The following is a 25,402-nucleotide window of genomic DNA, read 5'->3' as shown; positions in this document are numbered from 1 at the left end:
TTTTAGTAGAGATGAGGTTTCACCATATTGGCCAGGCTAGTCCCAAACTCCTGACCTCAGGTGATCCGCCCACCTTGGCCTCCCAAAGTGCTGGGATTCCAGGTGTGAGCCACTGCGCCTGGCCTAAACAGGAGTTTTGTAAAAGAGCTGCTCAAAGAGGAATTTAAACTGCTTCATGAGTTAGTGATCTCTCTATCACTGGAGGCAAACAAGTGTAAGAGACTTTCAAAGGCGAATTATATCACAAACACATAAAGGAGAAAGGTGCAGCCAGTGAAATTCAAACGCTCCCAAACCAAACATACCATCTCTCTTCTCCCCTACTGAAAACAACAATAAAACCCACTAAAATTAGCTCATGCCTATAATCTCAGCACTTTGGGAGGCCGAGGCAGCTGGATCACTTGAGGTCAGGAGTTTGAGACCAGCCTGGCCAACATGGTGAAACCCTGTGTCTCTTAAAAATACAAACATTAGGCCGGGCTCGGTGGCTCACGCCTGTAATCCCAGCACTTTGGGAGGCCGAGGCGGGTGGATCACGAGGTCAAGAGATCGAGACCATCCTGGTCAACATGGTGAAACCCCGTCTCTACTAAAAATACAAAAAAAAATTAGCTGGGCATGGTGGCGTGTGCCTGTAATCCCAGCTACTCAGGAGGCTGAGAAAGGAGAATTGCCTGAACCCCGGAGGCGGAGGTTGCGGTGAGCCGAGATCGTGCCATTGCACTTCAGCCTGGGTAACAAGAGCAGAACTCCGTCTCAAAAAAAAAAAAAAAAAAAAAACAAAAATTAGCCAGGTGTGGTGGAGCCCACCTGGGATCCCAGTTACTTGGGAGGCCAAGGCAGGAGAATCACTTGAACTGGGAGGCAGATGTTGCAGTGAGCCGAGATCACACCACTGTGCTTCCTTCCAGCTCTGAGCCACAGATCGAGACTCTGTCTAAAAAGAAAAAAAAAAGCACCAAAGAAATACAACACAAGTCACAAAAGTGAGCCACAATGTAATTTCAAATTTTCTAGTAGCCATATTAATGAAGTACCAAAAAGTGACATTAATTTTAACAATATATTTCATTTAACCTAATATGCCCAAAATATTTTCATTTCAACATATAATCAATATAAAAATTATTACTGCCGGGTGCAGTGGCTCACACCTGTAATCCCAGCACTTTAGGAGGCTGAGGCGGGTGGATCACCTGAGGTTGGGAGTTCGAGAGCAGCCTGGCTAACATGGGAAAACCCTGTCTCTACTAAAAATACAGAATTAGCCAGGCATGGTGGCACATGCCTGTAGTCCCAGCTACTCAGGAGGCTGAGGCAGGAGAATCACTTGAACCCAGGAGGCGGAGGTTGCAATGAGCCGAGATCGTGCCATTGTACTCCAGCCTGGGCAACAAGAGCAAAACTCCATCTCAAAAAAAAAAATTAATACTAAGATGTTTTACTGTTTTTTTGTGATAAGTCTGAGATCCATTGTCCATTTACACTTATAGCACACTTCCATTTGGACTAACCACATTTCAAGGGCTCAACCACCATGTGGCAGAGATAATTGTTTCCCAGTATGCTTTCTCTTCATCTTCTATTGGAAATAGGAGTCTCAATTTTTAGCTGCATGTATGGCTGATCAGAATAAAAACTACATTTTTATGGAGGATGGTCTGAGCAATATTAAAATAGAAAAAAAAAGAAACATCGAATTAAGAGAAACAAGGAATCAAGACTACAGTTTCCAGCCTCCCCAGGCAGCTAAGTGTGACTCATACAACTAAGTTGTGGCCAGTGAGACGTCAGCAGAGTCCTGCATGCAGTTTACAGGAAGAGTCTTGAAGAGGAGAAGATATGACCTTCTTCTCTTTCCTCTAGACATTCACTTTCAGATCTCTGATGGAATCTGTCACCTTTTCAGACAAACTTTCCTGACATCACAGATCCATTAACATCCCTCACCTCTGCCCATCATTCTCTAGCTATTTATCTGTTTAGGCTGCCAAATGTGTAGACCTTAGCTCGACTTGGTATGTACGTCTATATCACCAAGTCGGTGGTTCTCAAACAGAAGTACGCATCGGATTCAGATCACTGGGTTCCCACCCCAAGTTTCTGATTCAGTAGATCTGGGGTGGAGGCCTGAAGATTTTCCTTCCCTTCCTTCTCTTCTTTCCCCTCCTTCCCTTCCTGTCTCCCTTCTTTCCTTTCTTTCTTTCTTTCTTTTTTTTTTTTTAGGATGGAGCAATCCTTTATTTTTCTCTGGGAGAACAGAGAACAGGAAATCAGCCTCCAGACATCAGCAGCTGCTCTGCTCAGGGCCGAGGCTCCCCCTTGCCCACATAGTGAGGTGGAGGAGTGTACTTCCCTTCCTTTATCAGTTCATCCCGCTGCTTCCTGATGGTACTCACATGTCTCATCACTTTCTGCCGAAGTAGACACTCTATGAAATCATCATATTCTATCTTGCGCTCTTTCTCTGTCCCGATACTACCGATTCCATGTGCACATTCTATCCATTCTTTTTCAAAAGCATGGCATCAAGCAGGAATCTTGCAGGGCTGTTCAGCACTTTGGATTGTCAACCATGGATCTATGTTAAGGCCAAACTTTTTCTGCACGTCCAAGAAAGGCATGGCGATCCGATGCTCGTGCCCTCGTCTATTCTCTGGCCTCCATTTCAGGACGACTCTCTTTTTCTTTACTTAGAGATGGGGTCTTGCTATGTTGCCCTCGCTGGTCTTGAACTCCAGGGCTCAATTGATCCACCCACCTCAGCCTCCAAAATGCTGGGATTACAGGCATGAGCCATCGTGCTTGGTCTGAAGATTTGTATTTCTAAGTTCCCAAGTAGTGCTGATGTTGATGGTCCAGAGACCACATTTTGAGAATCACTGGGTTTGGTGACCAAGTGATTGGACTTTTCTGCTCAGGTCACTGCTGATCCAGAACCCGAGACAATGTGCACCTGGTATCCTATAAATATTTATGACTCAAATGACAAGTATTACCTCATTCAGTTGCTTTGAGGAACTATTATTATCTACATTTCACATGTGGAGAAACTGAGGGTCAGAGAAGAAAGGGGCAGAGCAGGGATTTAAACATACGTATGTTTGTCTATAGCCATAGACTGTGCCCTTAATCGCCACACTGTTTCACTTCTAGCAGGCTGGAGCTCAGCGTAATCAGGTTAGCAAGAAAGCTGAGGAGGAGGAGGACCTGCCCTGTCCTAGCATCTCTGCAGATGTCTAAAAAGTATATGGTAGCAGAGTCCTGCCCCTGAAGGGAGCCCTGTTGCCATGGGAGCTTGAATCGGTCATATATAGGTGGCCACCAGGTGGCAGCATTGTTCTGACAGGAAGTCGCCTGCTACCTTGGTGGTGGTTCTGATCTGGGTTCTGCCATCCCTGGTTCGGTGGCCCTTAGCATATCCCATTTCTTATGTGCCTGATTTCCTCATCTTTACAAAAAGATGCATCTCTGTCATCTCCAAAGAGCCCTTGCAGCTCAGATACCATATAAAAGAGAGAGGTGCAGCCAGTGAAATTCAAATGCTCCCAAACCAAACCATATCTCTTCTCCCCTGCTGAAAACAACACCACCCACTAGAATTAGCACCAAAGAAATACAATGCAAGCCATGAAAGTGAGCCACATATGTAATTTCAAATTTTCTAGTAGCCATATTAATAAAGTATCAAAAGTGACATTATTATTATTATTATTTTTTTGAGACGGAGTTTCACTCTTGTTGCCCAGGCTGGAATGCAATGGCGCGATCTCAGCTCACCGCAGCCTCTATCTCCTGGGTTTAAGTGATTCTCCTGCCTCAGCCTCCCGATTAGCTAGGATTATAGGCATGCGCCACCACGCCCGGCTAATTTTGTATTTTTAGTAGAGACAGGGTTTCTCCATGTTGGTCAGACTGGTCTCGAACTCCCGACCTCTGGTGATCCACATGCCTCGGCCTCCCGAAGTGCTGTGATTACAGGCGTGAGCCACCATGCCCGGTGGCAAGATTATTATTAGTCCCGTTTTGCAGATGAGGAAACTGAGGCTTACTTAGGGAGACTAAGTGCCTCAGCCAAGATCACATGGCAAATAAGTGGAAGAGTCTGGATTTAAACTTAGCTCAGTCTGGCTCTGTCCAGGCCCTTCATCATGACATCATCCTGCCCTGAGGACAGATGCTTAGGGTATGCAGTCAGAGGGACCCACTGACAGGGATTCCAAATACAAGGAATGCAAAATCCCAGGAGCAAACAAGCAGGCCTGTTAGGGCAGAAGGTGAGGCCTTGAAGCTACATTCTCCCACCCCCCGCAGTTGTGTGTCTGGTAAAATTGAGCTTGGCTGGCAAACAACCAGTGACTCTGACAAAGAAGAAACCATGATCTTGGGGAAATTATGTTTGCATGATGAAAAATGGAACTTGCAAAAAGAAAACCTGGCATCAAGTGTCTGGGTGCAGTGGTTCACGCCTGTGATCCTAGCACTTTGGGAGGCCAAGGCAGGCAGATCACTTGAGGTCAGCAGTTCAAGACCAGCCTGGCCAACATGGTGAAACCCTGTCTCTACTAAAAAAAAAAAAAGGAAAAAAAAATTAGCTGGGTGTGGTGGTGGGCGCCTGTAATCCTAGCTACTCGGGAAGCTGAAGCAGAAGAATTGCTTAAACCTGAGAGGTGAAGGTTGTAGTCAGTCGAGATGGTGCCACTGCATTCCAGCCTGGGTGACAGAGGGAGATTCTGTCTCAAAAAAAAAGAAAAGAAAATCTGGCATCAGGAGAAAATTTAAATTGAGAAATGGACCAGGCACAGTGGCTCACACCTGTAGTCCCAGCACTTTGGAAGGCCGAGATAGGCAGCTCACTTGAGCCCAGGAGTTTGAGACCAGCCATGGGGAGACTCTGTCTCTACAAAAATACAAAATTACCCAGGTGTCATGGTGTGTACCTGTGGTCCCAACTACTCAAGAGGCTGAGGTGGGAGGATCGCTTGAGCCCAGGAGGCAGAGGTTGCAGTGAGCCAAGATGGAATCACTGCACTCTGGCCTGGGAGATGGAGCAAGACTCTGTCTCAAAAATGAAAAAAAAAAAAAGAGAAATGCAGAACATAGGAATAACCTGCAGGTGAGTGTGAAAGAGGGTAGAATTCCAAGGGACAGGGCTAGACCTGAAGTATGGAGTTTACAGGGAAGCAGGTTGTGGTGCACCTTTAGGGAAAATAGCACTAACTATACTGAAGATGTTTTACAGCTGAAACTTTTTAAGCCCTCATCAAGCAACTTAAAAGTAGCAGCTTCTTGGTCAGGTGCATGGCTCACGCCTGTAATCCCAGCACTTTGGGAGGTTGAGGTGGGCAGATCACCTGAGATCAGGAGTTTGAAACCAGCCTGGCCAACATGGTGAATCCCAGTCTCTACTAAAAATACAAAAATTAGCTGGGCATGGTGGTGCATGCCTGTAGTCCTAGCTACTTAGGAGGGTGAGGCAGGAGAATCACTTGAAACCAGAAGGCGAAGGTTGCAGTGAGCCAAGATCGCACCACTGTACTCCAGCCTGGGCAACAAGAGGAAAATTCTGGAGCCGGGCGCGGTGGCTCACGCCTGTAATCCCAGCACTTTGGGAGGCCGAGGTGGGGGGGATCACGAGGTCAGGAGATGGAAACCGTCCTGGCCATGGTGAAATCCCATCTCTACTAAAATACAAAAAAAAAAAAAAAAAAAAAAAATTAGCCAGGCACAGTGGTGTGTGCCTGTAGTCCCAGCTACTCAGGAGGCTGAGGCAGGGAAATTGCTTGAATCTGGGAGACGGAGGTTGCAGTGAGCCACGATCGTGCCACTGCACTCCAGCCTGGCAAAAAGAGCAAGACTGTCTCAAAAGAAAAAAAAAGTAAAACTGTCTTAAAAAAAAACAAAAAAAAGTAGCAGCTTATTTAATTCTCATACTCACAGTAGGAAGTAGCATGTAAGTAGATCATCAGAGATGTGAGGAACAAATACTGCTATTATTATCTTTTTTGCTTTTTTTTTAGAAACAGGACTTGCTCTGTTGCCCAGCCTGGAGTGCAGTGGTGCGATCATGGCTCACTGCAACCTCAAACTCCTGGGTTCAAGTGATCCTCCTGCCTTAGCCTTCAAAGTAGCTAGAACTACAGGCACACACCACCATGCCTGGCTAATTAAATAATTTTATTTTTATTTTTATTTTTATTTTTTGAGACAAAGCCTTGTTCTGTCACCCAGGCTGGAGTGCAATGGTGTGATCTAGGCTTACTGCAACCTCCACTTCCTGGGTTCAAGCGATTCTCTTGCCTCAGCCTCCTGAGTAGCTGGGACTATAGGTGTGTGCCACCATGCCCGGCTAATTTTTTGTATTTTTAGTAGAGACGGGGTTTCACCGTGTTATCCAGGATGGTCTCGATCTCCTGACCTCGTGATCCACCTGCCTTGGCTTCCCAAAGTTCTGGGATTATAGGTGTGAGCCACCGAGCCCAGCTATTTTTTTTTTAAGAGATGAAGTCACCCTATGTTGCCCAGGCTAGTCTTGAGCTCCTGGACTCAAGGCAATCCTCCTTCCCTGGCCTCCCAAATTACTGGGATTACAGGGATGAACCACTGTGCCAAGCTGTAATTACCATTTTACAGATGAGGAAACTGAGGCACAGGATGCTATTTGGCAGCAGAATTGAGATTCAGCAAAGCAACTTGGATCAGAGTCTATGCTCTAAGTTGTCATGCAAGCCTACTGCTAGAATGGGTTACTCATGGAGCTGGTGAGCTTTCTGTCTCTGGAGGCATGTAAGTAGACCATCAGGCATGTGAGCAAATGCTCAAAAAGCATCATTTCTGGGTAGGACAGAAGCCTGGAGGACTGATATTAAGTTTGTCTCAAAAGTACTAGAGGTAGGAATTGTCCATATGAAACTGACTGGGATGGAATCCCATCTGCCTGCCTAATCCATCCCCTTGGGAATAGGAGTGGCAGGTGACCTGACCCTCACTAAGACTGCTCAAAGTGAGTAAGAGGCCTGCAGGAAGCAGCGTGACATGGGGATTGAGAAGATGTGGTCTGGAGACAGTTCAGACCTGGCTTCCAATCCTGGCTTTGCCACTTACTAGCACTCAGCTGGGGCTTATGCAGCTCATTTAGTCCCTTGAAACTCACAGGGCTTGTTGTGACAATAAAATGAGAAGCCACATGGAAATAATTTACACTCAAACAAAGAGGTGAGGCTCAGGAGCCAGGGCCTTTGTGGGATTTGGAAGTTTCACTTTCCCCTCAAACTCAGCAGATGGGGACTGGTGGCAGCATTGGTCACTGATCCTGGGCTGTGCAAGACCACTTATTGACTAAGACAGGGGTTCCCTATGTTGCCCAGGCTCGTCTCGAACACCTGGGCTCCAGTGATTCTCTAGCCTCAGCCTCCCACAGTGCTGGGATTACAGGCGTGATTCACTGAACCTGGCCCGGATCCCTCCTTTGTTGCCTCTCCTCGCCAGCACCGTTGGCTCTCCCTCCCCACCAAGTTACTCCCTCTGCAGAGAAGCATGCTCGCACCCGGGGCGCTTCCTGCCCAGGCACTGCCTCACTTCCTGTCCTTGCCCCCAGTGCTCCTCCAGCTACCCCTCAACCAGCTCACCAGCCTGTTCTTGTCAGCGTCGCCGGGACCTCCCACGCCCAGGTCCACCGGACTTTCCTCTGCGCTTGTCTGAGTCGTCTTCACAGCGGTATTCGACACAGCTGACCACAACTTCCTTCCAGTCTTTCCTGGGACTATGGTGGCCCCTCTCCCAGCTTTCCTTCCACCTCCCTGCCTTTCCTCCTCACTGATCAGACTGATCAGGGCTGATCCTCCACCCACACTCTTTTTTTTTTTTTTAAGACAGAGTCTCACTCTGTTGCCAGGCGCCAGGTTGGAGTGCAGTGGCACAATCTTGGCTCACTGCAACCTCCGCCTCCTGGGTTCAGGCAATTCTCCTGCCTCAGCCTCCTGAATAGCTGGGATTACAGGCACGCGCCACCATGCCCAGCTAGTTTTTGTATTTTTAGTAGAGACAGGGTTTCACCATGTTGACCAGGATAGTCTCGATCTCTTGACCTCGTGATCTGCCCTCCTCGGCCTCCCAAAGTGCTGGGATTACAGGCTTGAGCCACCGCGCCCGGCCCATCCACACTCTTAAGTATTGGGGCTCCTCCAAGCTCGGCCCCAGTTCTGTGGTTTTCAATAGGGTCTGCACATGGATAAGCCACACATGTACATGTTCATTTCTCTCTTTAGGAAGTATCAGCCATGGCCAGGCGCGGTGGCTCACACCTGTAATCCCAGCACTTTGGGAGGCTGAGGTGGGTAGATTGCTTGAGGTCAGGAGTTCGACACCAGCCTGGCCAATATGGTGAAACCCCGTCTCTATTAAAAAAAAAAAAAAGGAAGTATCAGCCACCTCCTTGGTGTCTACAGATGAGTGCCATCACAGAATACGGCCAGAACAAAGCGCTTTCTGCCTACTCCAGAAGGTGTTCTGCCATCTCCCCATCTCAGTGGAGGTCAGCACCACGCCTTGGGCAGCCCCAAGCCAGGGTGCCACCTTCACCTCCTCCATCCCTCCCTCCCACAGCAAATCCTGACACTGCTACCCTCAAGACAGCTGTGGAATCTGCCCCCTTCTTCTTCTCCACCACCACTTAAACCATAACCTCACTAGTCTCCCGGTCCTGCTCCTACCCCCTTCAATCTGTGTGCCATGAATCAGTTTCAAATATAAACCAGACCCAGCACCTCCCTGCCTGGCCCTCCGAGGGCTTCCCATTGTTCTTGGAATAGTCCCCAAGAGGCTACCAGGCTACAGGATCTGGTCCCAGCCTGTCTCTTCACCTGAAACGCCTCTCCCTGCCCCCTCACCAGACGCACTGCACTCTTTCTGTTCCTCAAATGAGCTATTGCCTTCCTGCGTTTATAATGACATCATCATCTTCTTCTTTTTTTCTTTTTGAGACAGAGTCTCGCCCTGTAGCCCAGGCTGGAGTACAATGGCAAGATCTCAGCTCACTGTAACCTCCGCCTCCCAGGTTCAAGTGATTCTCCTGCCACAGCCTCCCAAGTAGCTGGGACTCCATGCCATCATGCCCGGCTGAATTGTATATTTTTAGTAGACAGGGGGTTTCACTATGTTGGCCAGGTTGGTCTTGAACTCCTGACCTCGTGACCCACCCACCTGGCCTCCCAGAGTGCTGGGATTATAGGCGTGAGCCACTGCGACTGGCAGACATAATCTTCTTTGCCACCTAAAGGTAAAAGCTCAGTGGCACCTTGGCTCCACCCCTCCCATACGCAGTCTGGACTAGGGTGTGTGGCCTTCTAACCACAGCCCCCACCAGGGCTTGCCTCTTTAGCTTGGCTTTCCACAGCCTCTTGACTGGGCTGCCTGACTCCAGCTGTGACCTAACCCCAGCCCCAGATGGACTCCTGACCCTAAGTCCCACACTAGCCCTTGGGAGCCTAGCCTCTGTCTAACACTGACTCCTGCACAGACCGACAGAGCCCCAACGCCACCAGAGACGAGGACTCCGCCCTTGCCAGGTGTCTCCCAACGCCTCTAGGTACCAGCTCCTAGTCCAGATCAGTGCCTGGCCCATAACAGACACTTAACAAATATTTGTGGAGTGAAGGGATCTTCTGGGGAGGACTCAGTTCTGCTCAGCCACACTACAGCCATCACAGGTCCAAAGGCTGAGCTACTTAGCCACCTGCCAGATGGCATCTGCCCTGGGAGAAGAGTGGGTAGTCTCTTCTCAGATCTTGAATTGGTTGTACAACATATGACCCTGGGCAAATCATAACCCCCTCCTGAGCTCCACTGACCCTTCAGTAATGCGGGAGTGAGCAGAACCACTCAGCTCTCTCTCCTGGAAGCCCGGTAACCACACATAGGACCTTTTGTTTCCACGCATTTCCTCGTCCAGCGTCCCCGCTGACCTTCACAGCCACCCACGAGGCATGAGGATGATCTGCTGGTTTTGTACAGATCCCCACGCAGCAGCCCGAGCAAACCACCCTTTCAAAGCACTAGTCAGGAGGCAACACTCCTCTGCTGGAGCCTTCCCATGGCTCCTGGTTTCACTCAGCGTAAAGCCAAAGTCCAGTGGATGGCTGCAGGATCTGGCTGCATACCTCGTGACTCTCCCATCGCTCTCTCTCCTTCTCCCCCTCCCTCCTCCCCCCCCTCCCCCTCCACCTGCTCTCCCCTCCCTCTCCCTCTCCGTCTCCCTCTCCCTTTCAGTCGCTCCACCCCAGCAATGCTGACCCCCTTGCGGGTTAGTCAACCAGGCCATGCACATTCCCACCCAGGCACCTCTGCTCTGGCTGTGATTTCTGCCTGGTCGTGGGCTTGGTGAATTTCTTCCCCCCTTTAGGCCTGTGCTCAAACCTCTCCTTGTCAGTGAGGCTCATCCCTACATCTTATTGAAGACTACAGCCTGCCCCCAACCCTGCGTCTCCAGAAACAACTTTCTTCCATAGCACTGACCACTCTCTAACAAAAATGTAGTTTACTGACCTGTCTTCTGCCCCTAGAATGTGAACTCCATATGGATGAGGTTACTTGTCTGCCTTGTTCATCCATGTATCCCAAGCTCCTAGAACAGTGCCTGGCATCAAGTATTCAATAAGTGACTGCTGAACAAATGAGAGAAGGGATGATGTATACTTGCCTGGGGTGCATATTGCAAATACAGGACTGGAGCCCAGGCCTGCTCCTTCCCCAGAAAAAGCCCCCTTTCCAGCCCCTTATTTGTGACCAAGGTGTACTGGGGTCCAAAAGGCCCCACATAAGAAGGATGGGCTGGGCCATATGGGCTGGTGGGCAGGGCTGGGCACACACTGCCTGCCTGCTTCTTGAACCAGTTCATCAGGGACTCAGGGACCAAGAAGGAGAATGGGGAAGAGGAGGTTTCAGGAGACTCCACCTGCCCAGCTCACTCAGGGTGGGAACTCACAACTCTGGGACCTGGAGTGTCCAGACCAAGAGAGGGCAGGCATCTTAGGCAGTCACTCAGACTATCACAGGGGTGACATCAGGGATGAGACCCCCTAGATGAGACCTCCAGGAAAGTCCAGAGAGGGAGGATGAGGCTCCCTCTGGCTCTGTTGAGCAGCTCCAAATCTCTGCACATGCACAGGGTCCCAGATTCAGAATGAACAAGTGTACAGAAAAGAACGCATCGCTGAGCTCTCTAAGGTTTATTGCATGCTCTCTCTGTGTCAGCCACGTGTGTATCACTTACTCAATCCTTTTACAACCCAACGAGATGGGTTCTATTAGCATGCTCATCTTACAGGTGAGGAAACTGAGGCACAAAATATTTAAGTAACTTGCTCAAAATCATATGTCTAGTAAGTGGTGGACTTGGATTTTTTTTCTTTTTTTTTTTTAAAGACGGGGTTTCACCATGTTGGTCAGGCTGGTCTTGAACTCCTGACCTCAGGTGATCCGCCCGCCTTGGCCTCCAAAGTGCTTGGATTACAGGCGTGAGCCACCACGCCCGGCCTTTTTTCTTATCAAAAGAAAATTCTCAGCACTTTGGGAGGCTGAGGTTTGTAGACTACTTGAGGCCAGGAGTTTAAGACCAGCCTGGCCAATATGGTGAAATCCCATCTCTATGAAAAACACAAAAATTAGCCAGGCATGGTGGTTTGCACCTGTAATCCAAGCTGCTCTGGAGGCTGAGGCAAGAGAATCACTTGAGCCGCTCGGCAGAGGTTGCAGTGAGCTGAGATTGCACCACTGCACTCTAGCCTAGGTGACAGAGCAAGACTCTGTCTCAAAAAAAAAAAACCCAAAACGGAAAACAAAATAGAAAACTTTTGATAAAGTACTGAGACGTTTTGTCTCAGTGTGTTTTGAGGATTAAAACACACTGCGCTGCATGGTATCTGCACTCAGCAGTTTACTGCTGCTGGGGTGTTCAAAGGTCAGTGCCATAGAAATTCAGTATCTGGCATCGTTGGTTTTCTTGGCTTTGTGCTTGTTAAACCTGGTGTTCCTATTGATACAGTATTTGTATAGGTTTCTCAGAGTGTTCAGTTTGATATACTCTAAAACAGTAAGCTGCACTTTTCTTTTTTCCAGGGTGTCAAACTGAGAACCAGGCAGATTTGCCACCCACAATGAAAAGGTGAACTTTGAAGTCTTCATTAGTATAGCCATATTAAAAGGAGATGACAGGGCCGGGCGCAGTGGCTCACGCCTATAATCCCAGCACTTTGGGAGGCCGAGGCGGGTGGATCACGAGGTCAAGAGATCGAGACCATCCTGGTCAACAAGGTGAAACCCTGTCTCTACTAAAAAATACAAAAATTAGCTGGGCGTGGTGGCGCGTGCCTGTAATCCCAGCTACTCGGGAGGCTGAGGCAGGAGAATTGCCTGAACCCGGGAGGCGGAGGTTGCGGTGAGCCGAGATTGCACCATTGCACTCCAGCCTGGGTAACAAGCGCGAAACTCCGTCTCAAAAAAAAAAGGAGATGACAGAAGCCAAAATAAAAGAATTATAGGCTGACAGGACAACTGGATTAAAATAAGCGTTGGTTTCATTAAAAAGGGCTAACTTGAACATAACTCTTTTCACTCCAGCTTGAAGTGGAAGAAATCACAACATGGAATTCCTTGAATAAAAATTTATTGACTTTAAAACACACACACAGCCGGGCTCACACCTGTAATCCCAGCACTTTGGGAGGCCGAGGCAGGCAGATCACCTGAGGTCAGGAGTTCAAGACCAGCCTGACCAACATGGAGAAACCACCATCTCTACTAAAAATACAAAAAAAATTAGCCGGGCATGGTGGTGCATGCCTGTAATCCCAGCTTCTTGGGAGGCTGAGGTAAGAGAATCGCTTGAACCCGGGAGGCGGAGGTTGTGGTGAGCCAAGATTACGCCATTGCACTCCAGCCTGGGCAACAAGAGCGAAATTCCATCTCAAAACACACACACACACACACACACACACACACACACACACACACACACACACACACAAAATGGGCCGGGTGCAGTGGATCACACCTGTAATCCCAACACTTTGGGAGTTCTATCCCAAAGGCAGGCCTTTAAGAGGCCGAGGTGGGTGGATCACCTTAGGTTGGGAGTTCGAGACCAGCCTGAACAACATGGAGAAACCCCGTCTCTACTAAAAATACAAAATTAGCTGGGCGTGGTGGAGCATGCCTGTAAATGCAGCTACTCAGGAGGCTGAGGCAGGAGAATCACTTGAACCTGGGAAGCGGGGGGTGCGATGAGCTGAGATCACACTGGGCAATGAGAGCAAAACTCCATCTTAAAACACGCACACACATTATGTTCCTATGCTGTCAAAGAGCCCATTGTGCCCCAATTGTCAATATAACCACAATGGGAAGCAGCGAGGATAATTCCTGTACAAAGGAAACTGAGTTTGTACATGCTTGACTTTAAATTTTTTTCCAGCCATTTTTTATGAAAAAATTTAAGCATACAGAAAAGTTGATCACATACCCACCACTTAGCTTCGACTACTATTAATTTCACTTCTCTCGCTCTGCTGTATTATTATTATTACTATTACTATTATTATTATTTTTGACACAGGGTCTTCCCCTGTCACCAAGGTTGAATGAAATGCAGTGGCACAAAAATGGCTCGCTGCAGCCTCAATCTGGCTAAGTGATCCTCCCACCTCAGCCTCCCAAGTAGCTGGGACCACAGGCACATGCCACCATGACCGGTTAATTTTTTCTTTTTTTTTTTTTTTACAATTTTTGTAGAGGTGGTTTCTTGCCGTGTTGCCCAGGCTGGTCTTGACCTCCTAGGTTCAAGGAATCCTCCCATCTCAGCTTTCCAAAGTGTTGGAACTACAGGTGTGAGCCACCATGCCTGGCCTTTCTCTTTTACTTTTATTTATTATTATTTTTTGAGACACAGTCTCACTTTGTCACCGGGCTGGAGTGCAGTGGCATGATCTTGGTTCACTGCAGCCTCGACCTCGTGAGATCAAGCAATCCTCCTGCCTCAGTCTCCCAAGTAGCTGGGACTACAGGCACGCTCTACGAGGTCTGGCTTATTTTTTGGAGAGACAAGTTTTCGCCAGGTGGCAAAGGCTAGTCTTGAACTCCTGAGCCCAAGCAATCTGCCTGCCTTGGCCTTCCAAAGTGCTAGAATTACAGGCATGAGCCATCATGCCTGGACTTTTATTTTTAGATTTTGAAACAGCATCTCTGTCACCGAGGCTGGAGTGCAGTGGTACAATCACAGCTCATTGCAGCCTCGACCTCCTGGGCTCAAGCCGTCCTCCCATCTTGGCCTCTCTAGCTGGGACTACAGTTGTGTGCCACCAGGCCCAGATAATTAAAAAAAAAACTGTAGAGATGGGGTCTCACTATGTTTCCCAGGCAGGTCTTAAACTCCTAGGCTCAAGTGATCCTCCTGCCTTGGCCTCCCAATGTGCTGGGATTACAAATGTGAGCCACTGCATCTGGCCTTTATTTTTATTTTTGAGAGAGAGTTTTGCTCTGTCACCCAGGCTGGAGTGCAGTGGCATGAACACAGCTCACTGCAATGTCGAATTCCTGGGCTCCAGCAATCCTCCTGCCTCAGCCTCCTGAGCTAGCTAGGACTACAGACATGCACTACTACACCTGGCTAATTAAAAATGTTTTCAGAGGCAGGGTCTCTCTATAATGCCCAGACTAGTCTCAAACTCCTGGCCTCAAGCAATCCTCCCACCTCAACTTCCCAAAGTGTTGAAATTACAAGAGTGAGCCACCACACTCGGCCTCTCTCTCTCTCTTTTCTAAACAATGTGAAAGTAAGTTTAGACATCATGTCATGTTACTTCCAAGTACTTCAGCCTTCATCTCCTAAACAAAGTCTCCCACCAGACTCAAATTCCATAATCATACCTAAGAAGAGCAATTACAATTTCCAAATGTCATCTGATATTCAAATTTCCCCAGCTTCTAAAAATTCTTTTATACTTTTTTTTTTTCCAAATCGTACATCTTGCAAAGATTTACAAATTGCATTTGGTTTATTGTTTTTTAAATCTTTTAAAATATAGATCCCCGTGTATCTACACACATGCACCTTTTCTTGTGACACTGACTCTTTGGAGAGTGCAGATCTCATCTTATAGGCTGTCCCTGGGTTTGCCTGGTTGTTTCTTCATGGTGTTATTTAACTTGTTCTTCTACCCCCTGTCACTCTAAACTGGAATTTAGGTTTAAAGCCAGATTCAGGCTGAGCATTGTGGCTCAGGTTGTAATTCCAGCACTTCAGGAGGCCAAGGCAGGAGGATCACTGAGGTCAAGAGTTTGAGACCAGCCTGGGCAACATGGCAAGATCCTGTCTCTATTAAAAATACAACAACAACAACAACAAATAGCCAGGTGTGGTGCTGTACACCTGTGGTCCCAGCTTCTCAGGAGGATGAGGTGGGAAGATTGCTTGAGCCCAGGAGGCAGAAGTTGCAGTGAGCCAAGATTGCCCCACTGTACTTCAGTGTGGGTGACATAGTGAGAATCTTGTCTCAGAAAAGCAAAAGGCAGATTCAGGTTAACAGTCTTTAGTAAAGATACTGCCCAGCTGATGCTGAGTATTATTATTATAATATCCCATCCAGAGACACATGTCAGATTGTTCAATTACTGATGATACTAAATTTGATCACTTGTCTGAGGTGGTGACAGCAAGGCTCCACCATTTTTTACTACTGTAAAGCACTTCCCCCCTTTGGCAATCAGCAAGAGGCCACAGGTGGATTCTTTGCCATGTGACTGTTCTGTCCTCCCCAGCCTTTCATCCCAGTGTTCTGGCTCCCTGGATAATCCTGTCCCAATCAATTATGATACGAGGGGTTACAAGAAGATGATTTTCTATTTCTGTCTTTTATTCTGCAAAAATGCAAGAAGCTTGCACGTACTCTTCTGTAAAGAAGAGTTTTTCCTTGTCAACTGGGATTGAACTACAGCTTCTTTGAAAGAGGCAGGACAAATTATTATTACTGTTGTTATTATTATTATTTTGAGATAGGGTCTCTTGCTGTGTTGCACAGGCTGGAGTGCAGTGGCGCAATCACAGCTCACTGCAGCCTCAACCTCCTGGGCTCAAGCTACCCTAACACCTCAGCCTCACTGCACCCGGCCGAGACAGAGTTCTTATTATGTTTCCCAGGCTGGTCTCAAACTCCTGGGCTCAAGCGATCTTCCCACCTCAGCCTCCTGAAGTACTGGGATTACAGGTATGAACCACCAGGCCTGGCCAAATCACTCTTATTGAGGCTGGGATTGTTCCATATTTGGCTGGCGGTGTCCCTTCAAGTTGGCTCCTGGGTCCTTTCAAGCCCCAGGATTCTTTGAGAACTTCCTGGCTTTCTGGAAAGTAAAAAACTAAGATGTTTCAGAGCCACCTGCGTTCCTCCACTCAAGCCCAGAAATTAGCCATTTGGAAGCTGGGATGTGACCCCAGGCAGTCTGCCTCAAGTTCTTTTGTTTTTTCACACTCACGGCAAACTGCAGGGGCCAGTTCCAGTGCTGGGCACCTTGCTATGTGACCCTAGGCCGGTTCCTCTCCCCTCTCTGAGTCATACTTTCTCTGTAGGAAAGTCTGTGGAGCTGGATTCCATCTTATTCCATCTCCCCATCAGGGTGTGGCATCCAAGCCCCAGTGCTCCCTGTTACTCTGTCTCCCTCCTCCTGTGGTGATCAGGAGTAGGTGGGACAGGGTTCCTCCCCTGGGTGGTGGAGCCTGTGTGACAAGTGGGAAACTGGGCCTTTTTTTGTTTGTTTGAGACAGAGTCTCACTCTGTCACCCAGGCTGGAGTGCACTGATGTGATCTCATTTCACTGCAACCTCTGCCTCCTGGGTTCAAGCAATTCTTTGCCTCAGGCTCCCGAGTAGCTGGGATTACAGGTGCCCAACACCATGCCCAGCTAATTTTTGTATTTTTAGTAGAGACAGGGTTTCACCATCTTGGCCAGGTTGGTCTTGAACTCCTGACCTCGTGATCCACCTGCCTCGGCCTCCCAAAGTGCTGGGATTACAGGCCCGGCCGAAAACTGGAACTTCTTACCCTATAAGGAAAGATGCAGGAAGCCACTGTCCAGCCCCCACCTGGGAAACTCAGTCTTGGGACTCTCCCTCCTGGCTGCAATCAGTCTCTAACTTCCAAGGGCACAGGCAGGATGACCTTGAGATTTCCCTCAGCTGTGTCCTGAAACTGCTTCACAGAGAAAAAGGTTTGGACTGCCATTCGATCACCATTGGTTGACAATCTAGTGACTTCGATGCATTTTTCCCTTTATTTTAAATTTAAGCCAGGTGCGGTGGCTCATGCCTGTAATCCCAGCACTTTGGGAGGCCGAGGAGGGCGGATCATTTGAGGCCAGGAGTTGGAGACCAGCCTGGCCAACATCTTGAAATCCTATCTCTATGAAAATACAAAAATTAGCCAGGGATGGTGGCAGGCACCTACAATCCCAGCTACTCTGGAGGCTGAGGCAAGAGAATTGCTTGAACACAGGAGGCAGAGGTTGCAGTGAGCCGAGATTGCACCACTGCACTCCAGCCTGGTGACACAGTGAGACTCCATCACACACAAACACAAAAACCCAAACAAAAAACTTATAAATTTAGTTTTTACCTTGTATCAAAGTTGCAAATTGACATAGTCTAAAAGATCGGGCCAGGCGTGATGGCTCATGCCTGTAATCCCAGCACTTTGGGAGGCTGAGGCAGGCGTATCACCTGAGGTCCGGGGTTCAAGACTAGCCCAGTCAATATGATGAAACCCCATCTCTACTAAAAACACAAAAAAAGGCCAAGTGTGGTGGCTCACGCCTGTAATCCCAGCACTTTGGGAGGCCAAGGTGGGCAGATCACGAGGTCAGGAGATAGACACCATTCTGGCTAACTTGGTGAAATCTCGTTTTTACTAAAAATTAAAAAAAAAATTATCCAGGTGTGGTGGCACAAGCCTATAGTCCCAGCTACTCAGGAGGCTGAGGCAGGAGAATCACTTGGACCTGGCAGGCAGAGGTTGCAGTGAGGGGAGATCACGCCATTGTACTCCAGCCTGGGTAACAAGAATGAAACTCCATCTCAAAAAAAAAAAAAATCCTTCCTTTCGGTGATGCGTACCTTCCTGATGCTTTCTGAGAGGAGGAAGGGAGTTATGAAAAGAAATGTTTTTGAGATACCGGATGTCTGATGTCTGAAAAAAAAAAATATATATATATATATATATATATATATATATCTTTTTTGAGACAGATCTTGCTCTGTCACTCAGGCTGGAGTGCAGTGGCGCAATCCTGGTTCACTTCAGCCTCTGCCTTGAAGGTTCAAGCAATTCTGCTGCCTCAGCCTCCCAAGTAGCTGGGATTACAGAACCCTGCTACCATGCCTGGCTAATTTTTGTATTTTTAGTAGAGATAGAGTTTCACCATGTTGGCCAGGTTGGTCTCGAACTCCTGACCTCAAGTGATCCACCTCCCTTGGCTTCCCAAAGTGCTGGGATTACAGGCATGAGCCACTGTGCTCGGCCAATTGTCTGTTTTTAGCATTACTATTAATACTAAGAAATCTAGGCCAGGCGTGGTGGCTCACGCCTATAATCCCAGCACTTTGGGAAGCCAAGGGAGGTGGATCACTTGAGGTCAGGAGTTTGAGACCAGCCTGGACAACATGGTGAAATCCCGTCTCTACTAAAAATATAAAAATTAGCTGGGCGTGGTGGTGCATGCCTGTAATCCCAGCTAATTGGGAGCCTGAAGCAGGAGAATTGCCTGAACATGGGAGGCAGAGGTTGCAGTGAGCCTAGATAGTGCCACTGCACTCCAGCCTGGGCTACAGAGCAAGACTCCATTTCAAAAAAAAAAAGAGAAGAAATCTAAAGTCATTCTGATTCCTGATCCTTTGTATCTGCTTGATTTTTCCTTTCTGGAAAGTTGCAGAATCTTCTTTGTTCTTATTTTTCTGAAACTTCGCAACAGCATGTCTTGCTGTGAAATTGCTTTCACACCTTGTCCTCGGTGCTCACCGGGCCTTTTCAGTTTGGAAATTTATGTCCTCGAGTTCTGGAAAATGTGTTGACTTATTTCACTGGTGGTTTCTTCCCCTCTATTTTTTCTGTTCTCCATTTCTGGAACTTGATATTTGGCCGTTTGGCCTTCTGAACTGGTGTTTAATCCTCCTATCTTTTCTGTCTGATTTTTAAAGTTATCTTTGTGGTCCATACTTTGGGAGATTAAAAAAAAACCACTTTATCTTTCATCTATTGATCGTGTATTATCTGCTCTCATATTTTTAATCTTCGAGAGCTGTGTTTTGCTCTTCTATACTACTCATACTTTTATAGCATCCTATTCTTGTTTCACGAGCGCGGTGTTGTCCTTTATCTCCCTAGGACTATTAATGACAGTTCATTTCCTCCATAGCGCTTTTTTTTTTTCCTGAGATGGAGTCTCACTCTGTCACCCAGGCTGGAGTGCAGTGTCCCGATCTCGGGTCACTGCAAACTCCACTCCCTGGGTTCAAGCAATTCTTCTGCCTCAGCTTCCTGAGTAGCTGGGATTACAGGTGTGTGCCACCACGTCTGGCTAATTTTTTTGTGTTTTTAGTAGAAACGAGGTTTCACCATATTGGCCAGACTGGTCTCAAACTCCTGACCTTGTGATCCACCCACCTCGGCCTCCCAAAGTGCTGGAATTACAGGCTTGAGCCACTGTGCCTGGCCATAGTGCTTTTTTTCCTGTGTGATTATTTGTTTGGTTCACTCTCTTTTGTGTTAAAGGCTTTCTTTAGATGTCCCATGATTCTTTTTTTTTTTTTTTTTTTAAGACGGAGTCTCCCTCTGTCGCCCAGGCTGGAGTGCAATGGCGCGATCTTGGCTCACTGCAACCTCCACCTCCTGGGTTCAAGCGATTCTCCTGCCTCAGCCTCCTGAGTAGCTGGGACTACAGGCGCATGCCACCACGCCCAGCTAATTTTTTTTTTTTTTTGAGACGGAGTTTCGCTCTTATTACCCAGGCTGGAGTGCAATGGCGCGATCTCGGCTCACCGCAACCTCCGCCTCCTGGGTTCAGGCAATTCTCCTGCCTCAGCCTCCTGAGTAGCTGGGATTACAGGCACGCACCACCATGCCCAGCTAATTTTTTGTATTTTTAGTAGAGACGGGGTTTCACCATGTTGACCAGGATGGTCTCGATCTCTTGACCTCGTGATCCACCCGCCTTGGCCTCCCAAAGTGCTGGGATTACAGGCGTGAGCCACCGCGCCCGGCCATGATTCTTAATTATCTAAAAAACTTGATTGTCTGACAGCTGTGACCCATGAGTAGGGCTTGTCCACCGAGGACTTCCTATAGGGTATTCTGGCTGGGTTGTTTCATCAGGAAATTCCCAATGTTAGAGTCCTGTGGTCTTTTTTTCCTGAGGTGGTCATGCTCCACAGAGAAGTTTCCTTCAGGCTGTGGCTTGGGTGAAGGCCTGGCTTTCACACTGTGGGTAGGGAAGAACACTGGGCCTCAGCTTCAGTACCAGGCTCACGTTCTTTCTTTCTTTCTTTTTTTTTTTGAGACAGAGTCTCACTCTGTTGCCCAGGCTGGAGTGCAGCTGCATGATCTCTGCTCACTGCAACCTCCACCTCCCAGTTTCAAGCAATTCTCCCATCTCAGCCTCCTGAGTAGCTGGGATTACGGGCACGTGCCACCACACCTGGCTAATTTTTTTATTTTAATTTTAGTAGAGATAGGGTTTCTACCTTGTGATCTGCCCCCCTCGGCCTCCCAAAATGCTGAGGTTACAGGCATGACAGGTTCACGTTCTTTATTGTGTCTGGTAAAGAAACTTGCAGTTTTGCCTCAGGGAGGGGGACAGATGGCACTCGGGGAGGGAGAGGGCATGGGTATCTCACTGCCTCAGAAACAGACTTCAAAACTACCCTCCTCTTTTTAGCCCCACCTCTACTCACCACCCGGGTCCCTGACACACCAGTTCCTGAGTCTGTTCTGCCACATAACTAGGTGGCTTCTCAGCTTTTCTAGCTGCAGGCTTAGGATGCAGTTTTGGGGGGTCTACTAAGGGACTTAACACTTGCTCACCTGCTTTCCCGCTTCTAAAATTCTATTGTTGTTTTCTCATCTCCTGTTCTCTTTCTTGTAGATGTACACTTAAAACAATCTATGGTCATTTTAGTGACAGAAGCAAAGTGAGAGAGGAAGCAAAAGTAAACGTGTGCTCTATTCATCATCAAAATCTTCAAAAATGAGATATAATTCATGCACCGTAACATTCATCCTTTAAAAATCGTATAATTCAGGCCAGGCGCGGTGGCTCACACCTATAATCCCAGCACTTTGGGAGGCTGAGGCGGGTGGATCACGAGGTCAAGAGATCGAGAACATCATGGTCAACAAGGTGAAACCCCGTCTCTAGTAAAAATACAAAAATTAGCTGGGCATGGTGGCGGGTGCCTGTAATCCCAGCTACTCGGGAGACTGAGGCAGGAGAATGGCTTGAACCCAGGAGGCGGAGGTTGCGGTGAGCCGAGATCGTGCCATTGCACTCCAGCCTGGGTAACAACAGCGAAACTCCATCTCAAAAAAAAAAAACTGTATAATTCAGTGTTTTTTGTATATCCAAAAAGTTGTGCAGCCATCATCACTGTCAACTCTAGAATATTTTCATCACCCAAAAAGGAAGCCCCATACCTATCAGCAACCACTCCCCCTTTCTGTCCCCTGCTGCCCTCAGTAACACCCTCCCCGCCACTTGTTTTTTTGAGGCTGTGTTTCAGTCTTGCTGCCCAGGCTGGAGTTCAATGGCGCCATCTCGGCTCACTGCAACCTCCGTCTCCTGGATTCAAGCCGTTCTCCTGCCTCAGCCTCCCAAGTAGCTGGGATTACAGGCATGAGCCACCACACTCAGCTAATTTTGTATTTTTAGTACAGATGGGGGTTTCACCATGTTGGTCAGGCTGGTCTCGAACTCCTGACCTCAGGTGATCCACCCACCTCAGCCTCCCAAAGTGCTGGGATTACAGGCATGAACCACCATGCTGGGCCCCAGCAACCTCTAATCTATGTTTTGTCTTTATGGATTTGCCTGTTTTGGGCATTTCTCGTAAATGGAATCATATAATGTATTGCCTTTCATGTCTGGCTTTTTTTACTTAGCACAATGTTTTCAAGGTTCTTCCATGTTGTGGTATGAATCAGTACTTCATTATTTTTTGAAGTAACAGTTTTATTGAGTATTTATTCCTCTTTCTGGCAGAATACTATTTCATTGTATTTCATCACATTTTATTTACCCATTCATAGTTGAATATTTGGATTGTTTCTACTTTTTTGATATTATGAATAATGGCCCTATATTCATTTGTGTGCAAATTTTTGTGTGGATATAGGATATCATTTGTCTTGACTATACAGAAAATAGCTTAATAAATATTTGAGTTGGGCGTGGTAGCGCACGCCTGTAGTCCCAATTACTTGGTAGGCTTAAGCATGAGAATTGCTTGAACCCAGGAGGCAAAGGCTGCAATGAGCTGAGATCACACCACTGCACTCCAACCTGGGTGACTCTGTCTCAAAAAAAATAATAATAATAAATTAGTTTCACTTCTTTTTTTTTTGGTGGGGAAAAAAAAAGAATCATCTCAAACTTTTATCATTTCTTTGTGTTGGGAACATTCAATATCCTCTTTTAAGCTGTTATTGAATCGAACGAGGGTCTGCTCTCAAGGCATCATAAGGCCAAATGTTTATATAGAGGTTTGTAGTAGAAGAAAATAGGGTATTTATTTGTAGATGACCAAGAAAAAGAATAGGGCAGCTCATGCTTAAGATCTGACGTTGGCTGGGTGCAACAGCTCACGCCCGTAATCCCAGCACACTGTGGGGCCAAGGCAGGAGGATCGCTTGAAACAAAACAAAGAAACATGACCTCTCCAATGGCTTATAAGCAAGGATTTTTAAAGTCAGGGGTAAATTTGAGGAAAACAGAAGTTATAGGAAAAATCGTAAATCAATGCATGAAGGTTATATTGGTTCGACCTAAAAAGGGGGAATATCCTGAAGTGGGAGCCCACAGGTCGTGGGTGGATTTAAAGGTTTTCTGATTTGTGTTTGGTTGAGGAGATGAAGCTTTGTCTAAAAATTTGGGGTCAGAAAAAAAGAATGTTAGCTCTGACCTGTGGCATGGCCTCTTCCAGGGCCTTCAGAAAGAAATTTATTTATTTTTAATATTTAAAATGTATTATTTGTTGACACAGGGGCTCGCTCTGTCACCCAGACTGGAGGAGTTTAGTGGTGCAATCATTGCTCACTGCAGCCTCAAACTCCTGGACTCAAGTGATCCTTCTGCCTCAGTCTCCCCTCTAGCTGGGACTACAGGCGTGTGCTGCCACACCTGGCTAATTAATTTTTTTACAAAATAGGGGTCTTGCTTTGTTGCCCAGGCTGGTCTTAAACTTCTGGCCTCAAGCAATCCTCCCACCTTGGCCTCCCAAAGTGCTGAGATGACAGGTGTCAGAGCAAGAAGTTTAGAGCAAAGTCTGGTGGTTAGAGTTTAGTCCTCTGCTCCCCTTATCTGAGATCTGTGTGCCAGAGGATGGGTTTGGTGGGGGTCTGGGTTTACGAAAAGCAATGCGGAGACATATGTAAAGATGTTATCTTTAGTTTTTATAGGGAGCCAAATATCCCATGATTCTAACTTTTTTTGCTATTAAGTCATTATTACATTTTTGTTTATCAGTTGCTCATCTACTTCTCAAGGCTAGCTAGGTGCCTGAAATACTTTTGAAGAAACTTAAGTTTATTTACTTATTTATTTATTTTTTTATACAGATGGGGTTTCACCATGTTGGCCAGGCTGGTCTTGAACTCCTGACCTCAGGTGATCCGCCTGCCTCAGCCTCCCAAAGCGCTGGGATTACAGGTGTGAGCCACTGCGCCCTGCCCTTTTTTTTTTTTCTTTAGTGATGGTCTTTAGTGAGGCCTGTCACCCCAGCTGCAGTACGTTCTACCACAGCTCACTGCAGCCTGGACATCCAAGGCTCCCGTGATCCTCCTGCCTCAGCCTCCTGAGTAGCTGGGACTACAGACATAGGCCACCATGTCTGGCTATTTTTTTAAAAAATTTTGTGGAGACAGGATCTCACTATGTTGCCCAGGCTGATCTCAAACTCCTGGCCTCAAGCCATCCTCCTACCTTGGGTCTGCTAAAGTATTGGGATTACAGGTGTGAGACACCATTTCTGGCCTAGATTCTTCTCTATTTTTATGTTGGTGGGGTGCTTGGCCCGCCTCTAAGGGGGGGTCCCTGCTCTGTCTCACAGCTATTTGAACCTGTGTATTATTGTTAACTATAGTCATCCCACAGTGGTATAGAATGCCAGAACTCAGTCCTTCTATGCAGGTGCACTTTTGTATCCTTTTGCATCCCCATCCCTCCCTTCCCCCTACCCTTTCCAGGCTCTAGTATCCCCTGTTCTACTTTTCACTTCTATCAGTTCAACTTTTTTTAGCTTCCGCATATGAGTTAGAACATTCTGTGTTTAACTTTCTGTTCCTGGCTTATTTCACTTACAAAATGTCTCCAGTTTGATCCAGTTTCATATCCATGGTGCGAGGCTCTGGCTAAATGTTTATTTAGTCTAACAGCTCTGCAAAGCTAGTATTACCATATTACAAAGCAGAAAGCAAATTCAGAAAGGTTGAGGGACTGGCTTGGGGACTCTCACAGCTAGGATGTTTCTGACTTGGGATTTGAACTCAGGTCTGGCCATGTCAAAGGTCATGACTGCTCTTCTCTCTCCTCCCAAAATACATATAGTATCTTTGACTCCTGAAATCCAAGACTCACTGAACCTTAGAACCACAAAGCCTAAATTTATTTTAAAAAATTATTGGCCGGGTGTGGTGGCTCATGCCTGTAATCCTAGCACTTTGGGAGGCTGAGGTGGGTGGATTACCTGAGGTTAGGAGTTCAAGACCAGCCTGGCCATCATGGTGAAACCCCATCTTTAAAAAAAAAAAAAAATTAATGCAAATTGTAAAGCACACACAATACATAAAGATTAATAAAACAAATATGGTATATAAAAGGAACTTGTTTCTTTACACTCACAACACTTCTGACACCAAATGTGTGTATTTTTTCTACACCAGCAACCGGAGAGTTCCAACTCTCCGGACGCCAGCTGGTATCCTACAATTCAATTCCATTCAGACACTATCTACCTGGGGTTAGCATCAGAACGCATAGGTTGAGGGCTCAGTCCCACAAGATTGCATCCACTTCGGATGCTAGTCCTAAATCCCAGGCCTCCAGTACTTCTGATGACTTGGCTACAAATTGGGGATTCCTACGACTCCCTCTT

At 47.2% G+C, this 25,402-nt stretch overlaps 1 non-coding gene and 1 pseudogene across 1 annotated transcript; one reads left to right on the top strand and one right to left on the bottom strand.

Moving 5' to 3' along the window:
• Positions 1-2,257: 2,257 nt before the first annotated feature.
• On the bottom strand, positions 2,258-2,827 carry LOC105715225 (NADH dehydrogenase [ubiquinone] iron-sulfur protein 5-like; annotated as a pseudogene).
• Positions 2,828-11,906: 9,079 nt separating this feature from the next.
• On the top strand, positions 11,907-12,045 carry LOC135270669 (small nucleolar RNA SNORA8). The gene has a single exon (XR_010338812.1). It is a non-coding gene; the product is annotated as a small nucleolar RNA SNORA8 (small nucleolar RNA).
• The last annotated feature ends 13,357 nt before the right edge of the window (positions 12,046-25,402 follow it).

The sequence above is a fragment of the Aotus nancymaae genome, unplaced genomic scaffold, assembly GCF_030222135.1.
Source record: "Aotus nancymaae isolate 86718 unplaced genomic scaffold, 86718_ANA_hifiasm-v0.15.2.pri h1tg000064l_1, whole genome shotgun sequence".
NCBI classification, from domain to species: Eukaryota; Metazoa; Chordata; class Mammalia; order Primates; family Aotidae; genus Aotus; species Aotus nancymaae.
This window is presented reverse-complemented; position numbering and strand designations above follow the sequence as displayed.